Source organism: Schistocerca serialis, chromosome 10 (genome assembly GCF_023864345.2).
Source record: "Schistocerca serialis cubense isolate TAMUIC-IGC-003099 chromosome 10, iqSchSeri2.2, whole genome shotgun sequence".
NCBI classification, from domain to species: domain Eukaryota; kingdom Metazoa; phylum Arthropoda; class Insecta; order Orthoptera; family Acrididae; genus Schistocerca; species Schistocerca serialis.
In genome coordinates this window covers 173,938,723-173,951,976 of record NC_064647.1, presented here as the reverse complement: position 1 = coordinate 173,951,976, position 13,254 = coordinate 173,938,723, and positions in this window count along the sequence as shown.

Sequence of the window (13,254 nt, the reverse complement as noted above, 5' to 3'; positions counted from 1 at the left end):
CGTGCTGGACAGTCCAAAGCAGGGATGTTATTGTCGCGTAACCACTCCGCCACAGGCCGTGCAGTATGAACAGGTGCTCGATCGTGTTGAAAGATGGAATCGCTATCCTCGTAATGCTCTTCAACAGCGGGAAGGAAGAAGGTGCCCCCTCCATGAAAAACACAACCACACCGTAACACCACCGCCTCCGATTTTACTGTTAGCACTATACACGCTGGCAGTAGACGTTTCACCGGGCATTCGCCATACCCACAACCTGCATTGGATCGCCACATTGTGTACCGTGATTCATCACTCCACACAACGTTTTTCCACTGTTGAATCGTCCAATGTTTACGCTGCTTACACCAAGCGAGGCGTTGTTTGGCATTTACCGGTGTGATGCGTGGCTTATGAGCAGCCGCTCGACCATGAACTCCAAGTTTTCTCACCTCCTGCCTAACTGCCGTAGTACTTGCAGTGGATCCTGATGCAGTTTGGAATTCCTGTGTGATGGTCTGGATAGTTGTCTGCCTATTACACATCACGACCCTCCTCAGCTGTCGACGGTCCGTCAGTCAACAGACGAGGTCGGCCTAAACGTTTTTGTGCTGTACGTGTCCCTTCACGTTTCCACTTCACTATCACTTCGGAAGCAGTGGAGCTAGGAATGTTTACGAGTTTGGAAATGTCACGTTTTCGCGTACAGATCTATGACACAAGTGACACACAACCACCTGACCACTTTCAAACTCCGTGAGTTCCGTGGAGCGCCCCATTCTGCTCTCTCACGATGTCTAATGAGTACTGAGGTCGCTGATATAAAGTACCTGGCAGTAGCTGGCAGCGCAATTCACCTAATTTGAAAAACGTATGTTTTTAGGGGTGTCCGGATACTTTTGACCACATAGTGTATATTATGCTTCAGCCTTACGACATACAAATAGTTCTCACGTACACATCCAAACACATATACAAGCAGACACATGGTCCACTCAGCATTTAGTTATTTACCAAGCTGCGACATGATCGCGAATAAAACAGTGACCCGAATATAGAAAAATTTTCCTTTACTTCACGCCTATCGTCACACATGTTTGACATCATACTACCGGTTTCGGTCTATAATGAGCATCTTCAAATCTCTTTTATACAGATCTGGTTTAACAGATCTGAAGATGGTCATTATAGACCGAAACCACTAGTCTGATGACAAAAATTGGTGACCATAGGCGTGAAGTAAAGGAAATTTATGTCAGTTATTTAGGCAGAACACCAAGAGAGTATCAGCAGTATCTCAGGACTCTCTATAGTCACTGACAAGAAAAGTGGAACTGACAATACGCAAATGATGTTTGCCGTCGTTTCCTGGATGTAGCACTGTGACATTGTTTAAGGACAGATCGTGCAAGAGAATGTCGATATTCTATCTGCGACTTACATAGTAAGAATCACAGGGCTCGAAATGTTTCACGTTTTAAAATCACTATTCGCCGTCTTCTTTCCTGGGGCTTTAGAGACAAATATAAAAAGCATTATCCGTTATATTTTAGACTCACTCTTATCTCGTAATTGCGTTAATTCAGTTACTGACGAAACTATGTGTAAATGCATGGAATCCATATTGTCTTCTATTCTAATCTAATGAATTATTTCGTCGAGCTGATACACATTCGGTTTCAAAGTTATTATTGCATTCAACACTCCCATTAATATGCGCCCCAAAATTTTCTTTTCAGAAACTGAATTTTCGCATACATGGTATAAAGACCGCACAATTGGAAGAAAAAAGTCTGATAAACGAAGTAAAGTAGAAAAATATTTCTATCAAATTACTATTGTACTTATATTATAAACTTCGCACATTCCTCCTACTCCAGATAAATTTTAATAAACATCTTTCAGTAAATCACTGCAAACTGCTGCAAAACTATGTTGCCATATGTTCTTGCCGCAGCTGTTGCTTGAACCTATTTCGCGCTGTGACGCGGCTGAATGGCTGCTGCCTGCAAGGAAGCCACCTCAGTTACAGCAACTGCAGTCGGTGGAAAAGTGTTCTCCTCCCGTCTCATTTGTATGTTTAACACCGAGTGCATTTAACGAATAAAGCAGAGCTGTATGTTCACCAAAAGTGAGAAAAATGAAATGAAAATATTTCTATTACAGCTATCAAATATGACTGACCTTACATTTTAACGAGGTGCGTTCAATAAGTAATGCAATACCTTTTGTTCTGAAAGTAGGTTGGTTGTATTCAGGATTCCAATACGCCATATTATTCCCCGCTTTTTTGGTTACAAAACCCTCCTTTTCAACATAACCTCCGATTAGTAAGACGGCGTTAAGCCACTTTACTGTGGGAGGGCCTGAATGCTCGCATAGTACTACTCTACTGGTCGAAGTCGCAGCCAACGTCTTGTTGAACCAATAACTTCCCCGACATCCATTTACTCCTTCTCGCAGAGTGTGTCCTTCATTGCGCCAAACAGAGAGAAGTCGGCTGTGTGTTTCATCATTAAATTCTCTGTTTTTATTTATCAGTATGTTCAAAATGAATATATTATCTATTGGTGTTCTTCCAAATGTATATCCACTGTGGCCTTCCGTCAAAATGGACGAAAAGCGGTACAAAAAGAAAAAAATGTACGAAATATTTGTTGAATCAGTCAGTGCTCTGTTCAAGTCGCCACGCTATCCCTCCGCCGCCAGGGACACAAAATTTAATTTCCAGCCGCCAGAAGAGGGAACAAAAAGTAAAAAAAAAAAAATAAAAAGCTAACCTCGCCGCCAAGTTGGCCTGAATACGGCCCCTGATAGCTACGAACAATTTACATTCTCCCTGCACCGCACCGCTCCCGCCGGAACCTTATTTTTTTTATCTCTGCACTGCGCGCTGGGGATAGAAAAATTCCCTCCTTGTCACCCTACAACGTCACATTTCCTTCCCGTCCCCTCTAGCACTTTCTCCAATCCAGTCCCCGCACAGTAGCTGGCGGACAGGGTGGCCACCATTACAACATTTTCCCCGCCTTCCCGCCACACGGCTACCAACCGCAGCGACTCTCGAACCGCCACCAAATTCAATTTTCCTTCGCGGCGCGGAAAGGACCGTCAGCCCAGTGCTAGGAGGAGAGAAGAAGAAGTTGAAGAAGAAGAAAAAAGTTCACTCTCTCGCACAGTTCTCCGTCTCTCTCACACACACACTCTCTTCTCTACTGCCACTTTCTCTCCTCCGCAACCTCTCCATCACTTTCTCTATTTACTCGTGCATCGGCGACGGTGCCTCCTCAGACCGACTCGATAAGAAAACTCAATTTCGCGGAGTCCCGGCGCGTCGCCAGGACTAACAACAAGTAAGTCAGTCGCAGCGGGCGCACCGCCCCCCGCCGTCGCCGGCGAGAGGAATAATCTGAGCGACAAGTAGCGAAATAAGGACGTCCCCGGAGAGCGGCGCCGCGGCGTTTATTAAAATATGCAAAGCGCGGTGGAGAGCTTCGCCCGGAAAGATTCGCCGTTGGGCGGCGCGTAACATCCGTTATTATTAGATTTCCCCCAATTCCGGAGCTGTCGTTTTTCCCGCACGGCGGGAGCCTGCGGTGCTGTGGGGCTCTTTCCGTCGGCAGGAAAGCGGCGCTGTTTGTTGCGTGCCTCACGGGTCCGCGTTTTGCGGCAGACATCCAGAGGTAGTCTCGCTTTGGTCGGGTTTATGCGTCACCCAGTGGGAACGCTTCTCGTAAGCAGACGTGTTTTCATTTAAAAATTTCACTTAAGAATTACCTTCTAGAGTGGAAATACACTGCAGGGACAAAAAGGGAAGCATTCAGAAGACTTTGTCAAGGTACACACCATCGGAGGCTATGTAGGTGATTACAACTGCAATACTCCGTCACTGGTAGAACGGGTACCAGAGTGTAGTACTGTCGTTCGTGTTATGTTGTTACCAGGACTGGGCCGCGCGGGATTAGCCGAGCGGTCGAAGGCGCTGCAGTCATGGACTGTGCGGCTGGTCCCGGCGGAGGTTCGAGTCCTCCCTCGGGCATGGGTGTGTGTGTTTGTCCTTAGGATAATTTAGGTTAAGTAGTGTGTAAGCTTAGGGACTGATGACCTTAGCAGTTAAGTCCCATAAGATTTCACACACATTTGAACATTTTTTTGAACCAGGACTGGTGGGGTATGCTCTGAAGAGAAAGAGGAACTGGTACACCTGCCTACTATCGTGTAGGGCCACCGTGACAGGCGGAAGTGCACAGCACGACGTGCCACGGGCTTGACTAATGTCTGATGCTCCGCTGGAGGTAACTGCCACCATGAATCCTGCAAGGCAGTCCACAAATCCGTAAGAATACGAGGGAGTGGAGGTCTCTTCTGAACAGCACATTGCAATGTATCCCAGATATGCTCAATAATGTTCCTGTCTGGACAGTTTGATGACCAGAGGAAGTGTTTAAACTCAGAAGAGCGTTCCTGGAACCACTCTGTGGCAATTCGGAACGTATGGGGTGTCGCATTGTCCTGCTGGAATTGCCCAAGTCCGTCGGAATGCACAGTGGACATAAATGGATGCAGATGATCAGACAAGACTATTACGTACATGTCACCTATCAGATTCGTATCTAGGCGTGGCAGGGGTCCCATATCACTTCAACTGCTCACGCCCCACACCATTACAGCGCCTCCACCAGCTTGAACAGTCCCTTGCTGACATGCAAAGTCCATGGATTCATGAGGTTGTCTCCATACCCGGACACGTCCATCCTCTCGATATAATATGAAATGAGACTCGTCCGACCAGGCAACATATTTCCAGTCATCAACAGTCCAATGCCGGTGTTGACGGATCCAGGCGAGGCGTAAAGCTTTGTGTCGCGCAGTGATCAAGGGTATACGCGTGTGCCTTCGGCTCCGAAAATCCATATCGATGATGTTTCACGCTGACTCTTGTTGATGGCCCAGCACTGAAATCTGCAGCGATCTGCGGAAGGATTGCACTTCTGTCACGTTGAACGATTCTCTTCAGTCGTCGGTGGTCCAGTTCTCGCAGGATCTTTTTCCGGCCGCAGTGATGTCGAAGATTACATGTTTTATCGCATTCCTGATATTCACGGTACACTCGTGAAATGGTCGTACTTTATCGCTGCCTAGGAGATGCTGTGGCCCATCGCTCGTCCACCGCATATAACACCACGTTAAACCTCACTTAGCTCTTGACGAACTGCTATAGTAGCAGCAGTAACCCATCGAACAACTGCGCGAGACACTTGTTGCCTTGTATAGGCGTCGCCGAACCTAGCGCCGTATTCTGCCTGTTTACACATCTGAACACCCATGCCTATACCAGTTCCTTTGGCACTTCAGTGTTAAGGGGGATAAACAGCGTTAGACCTCGAGTGATCATTAGAGCTGTGTTTTAACACTACTCGAACTGTTCGAACAGTTTACGTCACAGTTCGGGAAATCTGGGGTTCTGTTCGATCTTTTGATCGGCCTTTTACTGGTACTATCAGAACGATCAGCCTTAGCGTTTGAATGCACTATTGAGTTTAATAATAAAAATAACTGTGTAACGGGGGCTGAAATACGTTTTAGGGTGCAGGTCATGTGTAACAGTGGCGATTAATAACTAAATAAAAGATTTCTATCATGACTGTCAAATTCTGAAGCTTTCGTTCGTCCCGCGATGTATGACGTCCAAGATGGGTATTGCCACTCTAACTGATTCTTGCTATTAAAAATACGATCACTTTATTACGATATGTTTCGTTTGTTTGGCTTTTGATTCTTGATTCATTTTCGTGATTGTTTCACCTGAATGTTGGCGTCTTGTTTTCAAAGTGATTAAAATCTGGTAAAGTTTTTATCTGTTATTCTTATATATGGACAGGGATTGAATTGCTCATCTGTAAGCTACTCAGCAAGCCATTAAAATATTGTACTGGGTTCAGTCACGTGTTATTTTTTTGGGGGATATTTTCGCCTTTGTCTTTATCTTTATGTGAAAATCAGCATAAATTTTTGCACTGGGTGACAACTATTGAACCGAATGAAAAAGCTAAATTAGTTACAAACTACGACTTGCACACACGTTATTCAACATGTAAAAGTCACTACAGATATTCGGATTTAGGTTTTTAGGTTATGACATGTTAGATATGCCTGCCATCATTGGCGATGATGAGGCGCAGGCAAATAGCGAAATACTGCATGAATCGCAATTCTGCATGACCCGCTGATTTGTAGAAACATCTGTGCTGTCGATGACCTCCTGAATGGCTGTTTTCAGCTCAGCAATGCTTTTGGTGTTATTGCTCTAGACCTTGTCTTTAATATAGCCCCAAGAAATGGAGTCATATGTATTCAGATCCGGAGAACATGGCGACCAATCTAGGCCCATGCTAGTGGTCTCTCAGTACCCCAGAGCCAGAATGTGGTCCCCAAAATGCTCCTCCAGGACATCAAACACCCTCCTGCTTCTATGGGGTTGAGCTCCGTCTTGTATGAACCAACCACATCTGGTCTTGGATAGTAGGGATGAAATCATCTTTCAAAAATTTCATGAACCATTCGGTAGTCACCGTGCCATCATGGCATATTGCACCCATTATTCCATGACTGGATGCTGCCCACCACACAGTCCCCTATTGAGGGTGGCGAGACATCTCTAGCGCGAAATGCGGATTCTCAGTCTCCCAAATGCTCCAATTTTGCTTATTGACGAAGTCATCCAAATGAAAGTGGGCTTCGTCGCTAAACCAATGCGCGTACAAATTCCCGTTGCCATCCGTGCACTTTGAACATCCTATCGCAAACTGTTCAGAAGTTATGATGATTTTATTTCATATACTTCAATAATTGTCACCCAGCAAATCCATAGGTATCGGCACTGTATGCGAACTTGCATTGCAAATTTGTTCAGACGAAGTACGAGTTTGTGCTGTTGTTGAAATTAAAACGGTTTCCTCCAGTGTTGCACGAAATTAATGAATTTTAAAAGTTAACCAAAGCCGTACCTTACTGTTGTGGCTAGTCTCAGTTTCTTGCCTATCCCTTGCAATCCCACCGTGCGAATCAGCTGTGCTGTGACTGTTCGAACAAGCTGGACATTGCATCAAATACTGCCGTGTACGGCGAAATCTCAAGCATGTTCTAACACGAGTATCGTTTACCCAGCCCTAGTGATCGCTTTGAAGAACACGGGAAACAATGTACACTTGTGAGGTAGCGTTGTCAGCACGTGATAGAGTTTGAAAGGGGCCTTACTGCAGATCTCCATTGGCCTACTGATAGAATCGTGCAGTGCAAAGGTTTGTGGTGGATTCCCATGTGACAGTTTCTGGATGCTGGACTGCACAGGGATGTGAAGTGAAGCATACTCGACGTCAAGCGTCACGTCGACCACGCCCAACTACCATGGTGGAGGATCGCCTTATGGTACATCGAGTACGTCGTAACCCCTGCACATCTGACGCCTGCCAACCGACAGCAAGTAATGGGCTCCGTACAACATTCCGTGTCATCCCGCACTATTGGTCGGAGTATAAAGGAGCTTGACTATAGCGACCCCCTAAAGTTTTGACAATTTCAAATATTAGTAAGAATTGCGAAAACAATATTAGACCTCTCTATTTTAGTCTAGAATATGATGGGGTGGTAACGGCCTTGCCGCTGTGGTAACACTGGCTCCCTCAGGTCACCGTAGTTAAGCGCTGTCGGGCTTGGCTAGCACTTGGATGGGTGACCTCCCGGTCTGCCGAGAGTTGTAGGCAAGAGGGCTAAATCAAGGTTAGTGAGGCCAATTGAGAAGCTACTGACTGAGGAGTAGCGGCCCCGTTCACGAAAACTGGGGACGGCCGGGAGAGACGTGTGCTGACAACATGCCCCTCCATATCCGCATCCAGTGAGGTCTGTCGTCTGAGGACGACACGGTAGTCGGTCGGTACCGTTGCGTCTTCCGTGGTCTGCTCGTACGGAGTTTAGTTTTAGTTTAATATGATGAAGTACTTTCCAAACTAAAATTCTTGGCACTCGCTACTTAAAAAACGAAAAGGAACATTAAAAGAAATTTTGAAGAAAAGTAATTTTTTACTTCAACCTGCGGAGAAACAGAACCACTGACATATTTGACTGAAAATAATATACGAACATTCTGAAAATTTATAGATGCACATGATTAGGCACAAATATATTATCAGATAAAAAATGAAATACCACAAGAGGTGCGGAACTGTTTCGTCTGTGTAATGAAAAATGTCATCGCCGATGAATTTGCGTTCTGTTGGACCTTGTAGAAACTTCCAGCGAGAAAGTTGTTTAAAAAAGCATGAAATCAATTTTAGTGACATCTGAGGCATGATTATTGAATCGCATCAGCTCAGAACACTTTTATTTACGAGACACTCTGTGCTTGACAGCACGCGAATACTGAAACTTCCCCTCAGAAAAATTTATGAATTACTGTGCTGATAAACCTCTTACATTATTTGGTTTTCTAACAGCCGAGGAGAACTGAACGTACTCAGACATTTCGCTCTTTATCTATTCTGATCAACACTAAACTGACACACAATATTTTTAGCGCAACGGAATCTGACTTTCAATAATCTCTACAAAAGAATGGCCCTGACGAACAATAACCTATACCTTTCATGAATCACTTACCTCACAAAAAATCTTCGTTACTCGAACTGCTGCAATACAGCGAGCGCCAATACTGCCAGCTAAATAAAAGATTCTAACTACTGAAGGCACTAACTACTGGTAGGCATAGTTAGCAAATGAAAGATTTTGATAGAGAACAAACAATGTATTTACCTTAATAGTGTTCAAAAGTCATTATATATATATAAGTTCATGACATCCAGTCTTACAAATTTAGTGTCTCTGATGGATACACATCATCTGCTCTCAAAACTCCGCCATCTCACTCCCCACGTCCACCACTGCTGGCGGCTCACCTCCAACTGCGCAACGCTACGCGCTGTTAACAGCCAACTGCCCAACACTACAATAGCGAGTATTACAACAATGCCGACCAGCCCAGACTGCACACAGCACAGCCAGTAATTTTCATACAGAGCGCTACGTGGCGTTACCAATATAAAAACCTAAACAGCCTACTTACAGTACTTTTGTGAAACGCAAGTTTTATCTAAGTGTGCTACAAGACTCTTGTACCCAACATGCAGAAATCACATAACACACACGACGTTGTTCTTGCTGCTACAATACTTCTGTATTCCATTAAAATATTTTTTTCATTATTATACATATACATGCTGAATATAAAAACCAGATGAGTAGAGAAGATAAAGTGCGTACTTTTCTGAGCCAGAGTAATTGATATTTTCGTGGAAATCTGTATTTTTCTAGCCCTCAAACACTTTGTATTATGGAAACACAGTTCTACAGAATAACATTTTGTAGAAATCGTCAAATTCCGTAATTTCATTTTTCATAATTTTGTCTCTTTCTTGGAGAATCAAAACACGTGCTGACAACTAGACATTCTGCTGGTGTTCCTGCGCTGTTAAAACGGAATACAGTCGATTTGTAAATATCACAAGTTTCTGTTATTTAAAACTGAAGCGCCAAAGCCATGCGTATTTAAATACAGAGATACACTGAAGCGAACAAAGAAACTCGTATAGGCATACGTATTCAAATACAGAGATATGTAAACAGGCAGAATACGGCGCTGTGGTCGGCCACGCCTGTATGAGACAAGTATCTGGCGCAGTTAGATCGGTTATTGTAGCTGCAATGGCAAGTTATCAAGATTTAAGTGAGTCTTAACGTGGTGTTACAGTCGTCGCAGAGCGATGGGACACAGCATCTCCGAAGTAGCGATGAAGTGGGGATTTTCCCGTACGACCATTTCACGAGTGTATTGTGTATATCAGGAATCCGGTGAAACATCAAATCTTCGACATCGCTGCGGCTGGAAAAAGATCCTGCAAGAACGGGACCAACGACGACTGAAGAGAATCATTAAACGTGACAGAGCTACGACCCTTCCACAAATTGCTGCAGATTTCAGTGCTGAGCCATCTACAAGTGTCAGCGTGCGAACCATTCAACGAAACATCATCGACATGGGCTTTCGGAGCCGAAAGTCCACTGGTGTACGCTTGATGACTGGAGGACACTAATGCTTTACTCCTCGCCTGTGCCCGTCAACATCGACATTGGACTGTTGATGACTGGAAACATGTTGCCTGGTCGGACGAGTCTCGTTTCGAATTGTATCGAGCGGATGGACGTGCACGGGTATGGAGACAACCTCATGAATCCATGGACTCTGCATGTCAGCAGGGGACTGTTCAAGCTGGTGGAGGCCCTATAATGGCGTGGGACTTCTTCAGTTGGAGTGATATGGGACCCCTGATACTCCTAGACACGACTCTGACAGGTGACACGTACGTAAGAGCTCTGTCTGATCGCCTGCATCCATTCATATCCATTGTGCATTCTAGCAGACCTGGTCAATTCCAGCAGGACAATGCGACACTCCACACATCCAGTATTGCTACAGAGTGGCTCCAGGAACACTGTTATGAGTTTAAACATTTCCGCTGGCCACCAAACTCCCCAGACATGGACATTATTGAGCGTACGTGAGATGGCTTGCAACATACTGTCCAGAAGAGATCTCCACCCCGTCGTACTTTCACGGATTTATGGACAGCCCTGCAGGATTCATGGTGTCAGTTTCCTCCAGCACTACTTCAGACGTTAGTCGAGTCCATACCACGTCGTTTTGCGGCACTTTTCCGTGCCCTACACGTATTAGGCAGGTGTACCAGTTTTTTGACTTTTCAGTGTAACTCTCAAAAAGTCGAAGACGGTTGTCATAAATCCAGAAATGCGTGTCAGACAACTGTGAATAAAAAACTATCGTGCGTGCCATTGACAACGTCAAATTTCAGAAGAGGTTCTTCATGCACTGTCTTATCAAAAAATGGTTCAAATGGCTCTGAGCACTATGGGATTTAACTTCTGAGGTCATCAGTCCCCTAGAACTTAGAACTACTTAAACCTAACTAACCTAAGGACATGACACACATCCATGCTCGAGGCAGGTTTCGAACCTGCGACCGTAGCGGTCGCGCGGTTCCAGACTGTAGCGCCTAGAACCGGCCGGCCTACTGTCTTATCCAACATGGCCATTGTCACATTACAGGTTTGTGCACTGACCTGCGAATTAATTTCACCTGACAGAATTAGAAATAGGAAGCTTTCCTTTACATCTCTATGAGTATCCTTCATCAATTCTGACAACTCAAAATTGATACAATAGAAATCACCCTCTGCCATGCACTTAAGAGTGGTTTGCAGACTACAGATGTAGACAGTCGTTTCTTCCCCAGCGCCATGCGTGAACAGAATTATAAATGGACTGCACCAGACGTATCCTGTACCACAAGCTGTAAGATGGTTTCCGGAGTACAGTTGCATGTCCAGTAGTCTACAGCAAACTACTACAATCTTTCCAGGTTCTTCAACGGCGCCAAGTGGTTAAATTCCCACAAGCCGAGTTTCCAGGTTCACTTTCTAGTAATAAGTGGTTGCCCCAGCGTTTTGATCTTCTTAACGGGAATCCTGATTTCCATCTCTTCTATATTGATTGATCCTCACGATAGGTCCCTTCACATATGCTGGTTGGTCCACAATGCAGTGCTTCCAGTTGGTTGTCTATTCCGATGGCAACTGGAACACACATAAAAATATCTTGTATTAGCATCCCAGAAGGAAAAAATCTTAACTCGACATCTTGTGTGACCAGTTTACCATACATATTTCAATTAAACATGATAGGAAAAGATTCCTACTTAGTCCACTGACGCATTTTTATTTTATTTAATCATGCCGAGATTCCGTATCAAGTTTCATCATACCATTGTACGATCAAAAAGTCACTATGAATAGTTGAAATACTCCTTAACAAACATTTACAAAATATTTTTTCAATGTGCCAACTTAAGTAGAGTACAGCCTTAGAATTTAGGCAGCTGCAGCCGTTTGCATAAATCGGTCTCATTAATAGCGTACAATCGGCTTTCCCGATAACCAAACTGTTCACTTACGTTATAACTTGTCAAATGCCAGCGTGGATGTCTTACTGTTATACGAGTGCAAACGGTGTACAGCGCCAGATTTACACCTGGTGGCCACAAATGGAACTAATTTGTTTTTCCAGCGCATGTCGGTTCTGGATCAGCGCGTTAGCATATCCACCAAGTGTCGCTGCCATACGATGATTAAACCGTACAACGGGTCTCCGAGAATAGGTGCACTTTAATTGTATCACTCGGTACGTTAGTGACACGGAAGTATATTGCTGATAATAACACTAGCCGATCAAAAGTATTTCGACACTTACTAGTGGACATTAAAAAGGGGTGTGTTCGCCCATCACGTTTATGATGGCTCCAACTCTCATGGGGATACAACCTGTGAGGTGCCTGGATAAATGGAAATGAGCGTACGGCATTGTAGGCCGGGAGTCCCCCATTCGGGGAAGTTCGGCCGCCGAGGGCAAGTACTGATTGCATTTGACGCCACACTGGGCATCGGAGATTGGGATGAAATGATGATGAGGACAACACAAACCCAATCCTTGAGTGGTGAAAATCTCCTGCCCCAGCCGGGAATCGAACCCGGGCCCCTTGAGGTGGCATTCCACCGCGCTGACCACTTTTTTTCCTTCCATTTTGTTCGGTATTGTTTGTTGCGTTTGGTCTGGGCGGACGTCACAAGACATCCGTTCAGGTTGATCGTTGATTCCTTTACCCAGTTTTTTTTTTTTTTTTAATTTTTGTTACAGAGGGCGAGCAGCCCTCTGACCGAACACGCCGAGCTACCATGCCGGCATACTACTTAAACCTAACTAACCTAAGGACATCACACACATCCATGCTCGAGACAGGATTCGAACCTGCGAGCGTAGAGGTCGAGTGGTTCCAGACTAAAGCGCCTAGAACCGCTCGGCCACCCCAGCCGGCTGCTACTTACCTAACGGGGGCGGTCAGGTGCCTGGATGTCTGTGGAGGAATGGCAGCTTATTCTTCCTCAGGAGCTGAAACCAGAGAATCTAGAAATTCTCGCGTCCGTCGGCAGTCGTAATTTAATACGAGGGCTGTCCAGAAAGTAAGTTACGATCGGTCGCGAAATGGAAACGACTATGAAAATCCGATAAAGCTTTGCAAAGATGTTGGGCAGTGTCTCTAGTATGACTCTAGGTAGAATTATATCGCTCTTTTCATTCCTGAGCTCTTAGTG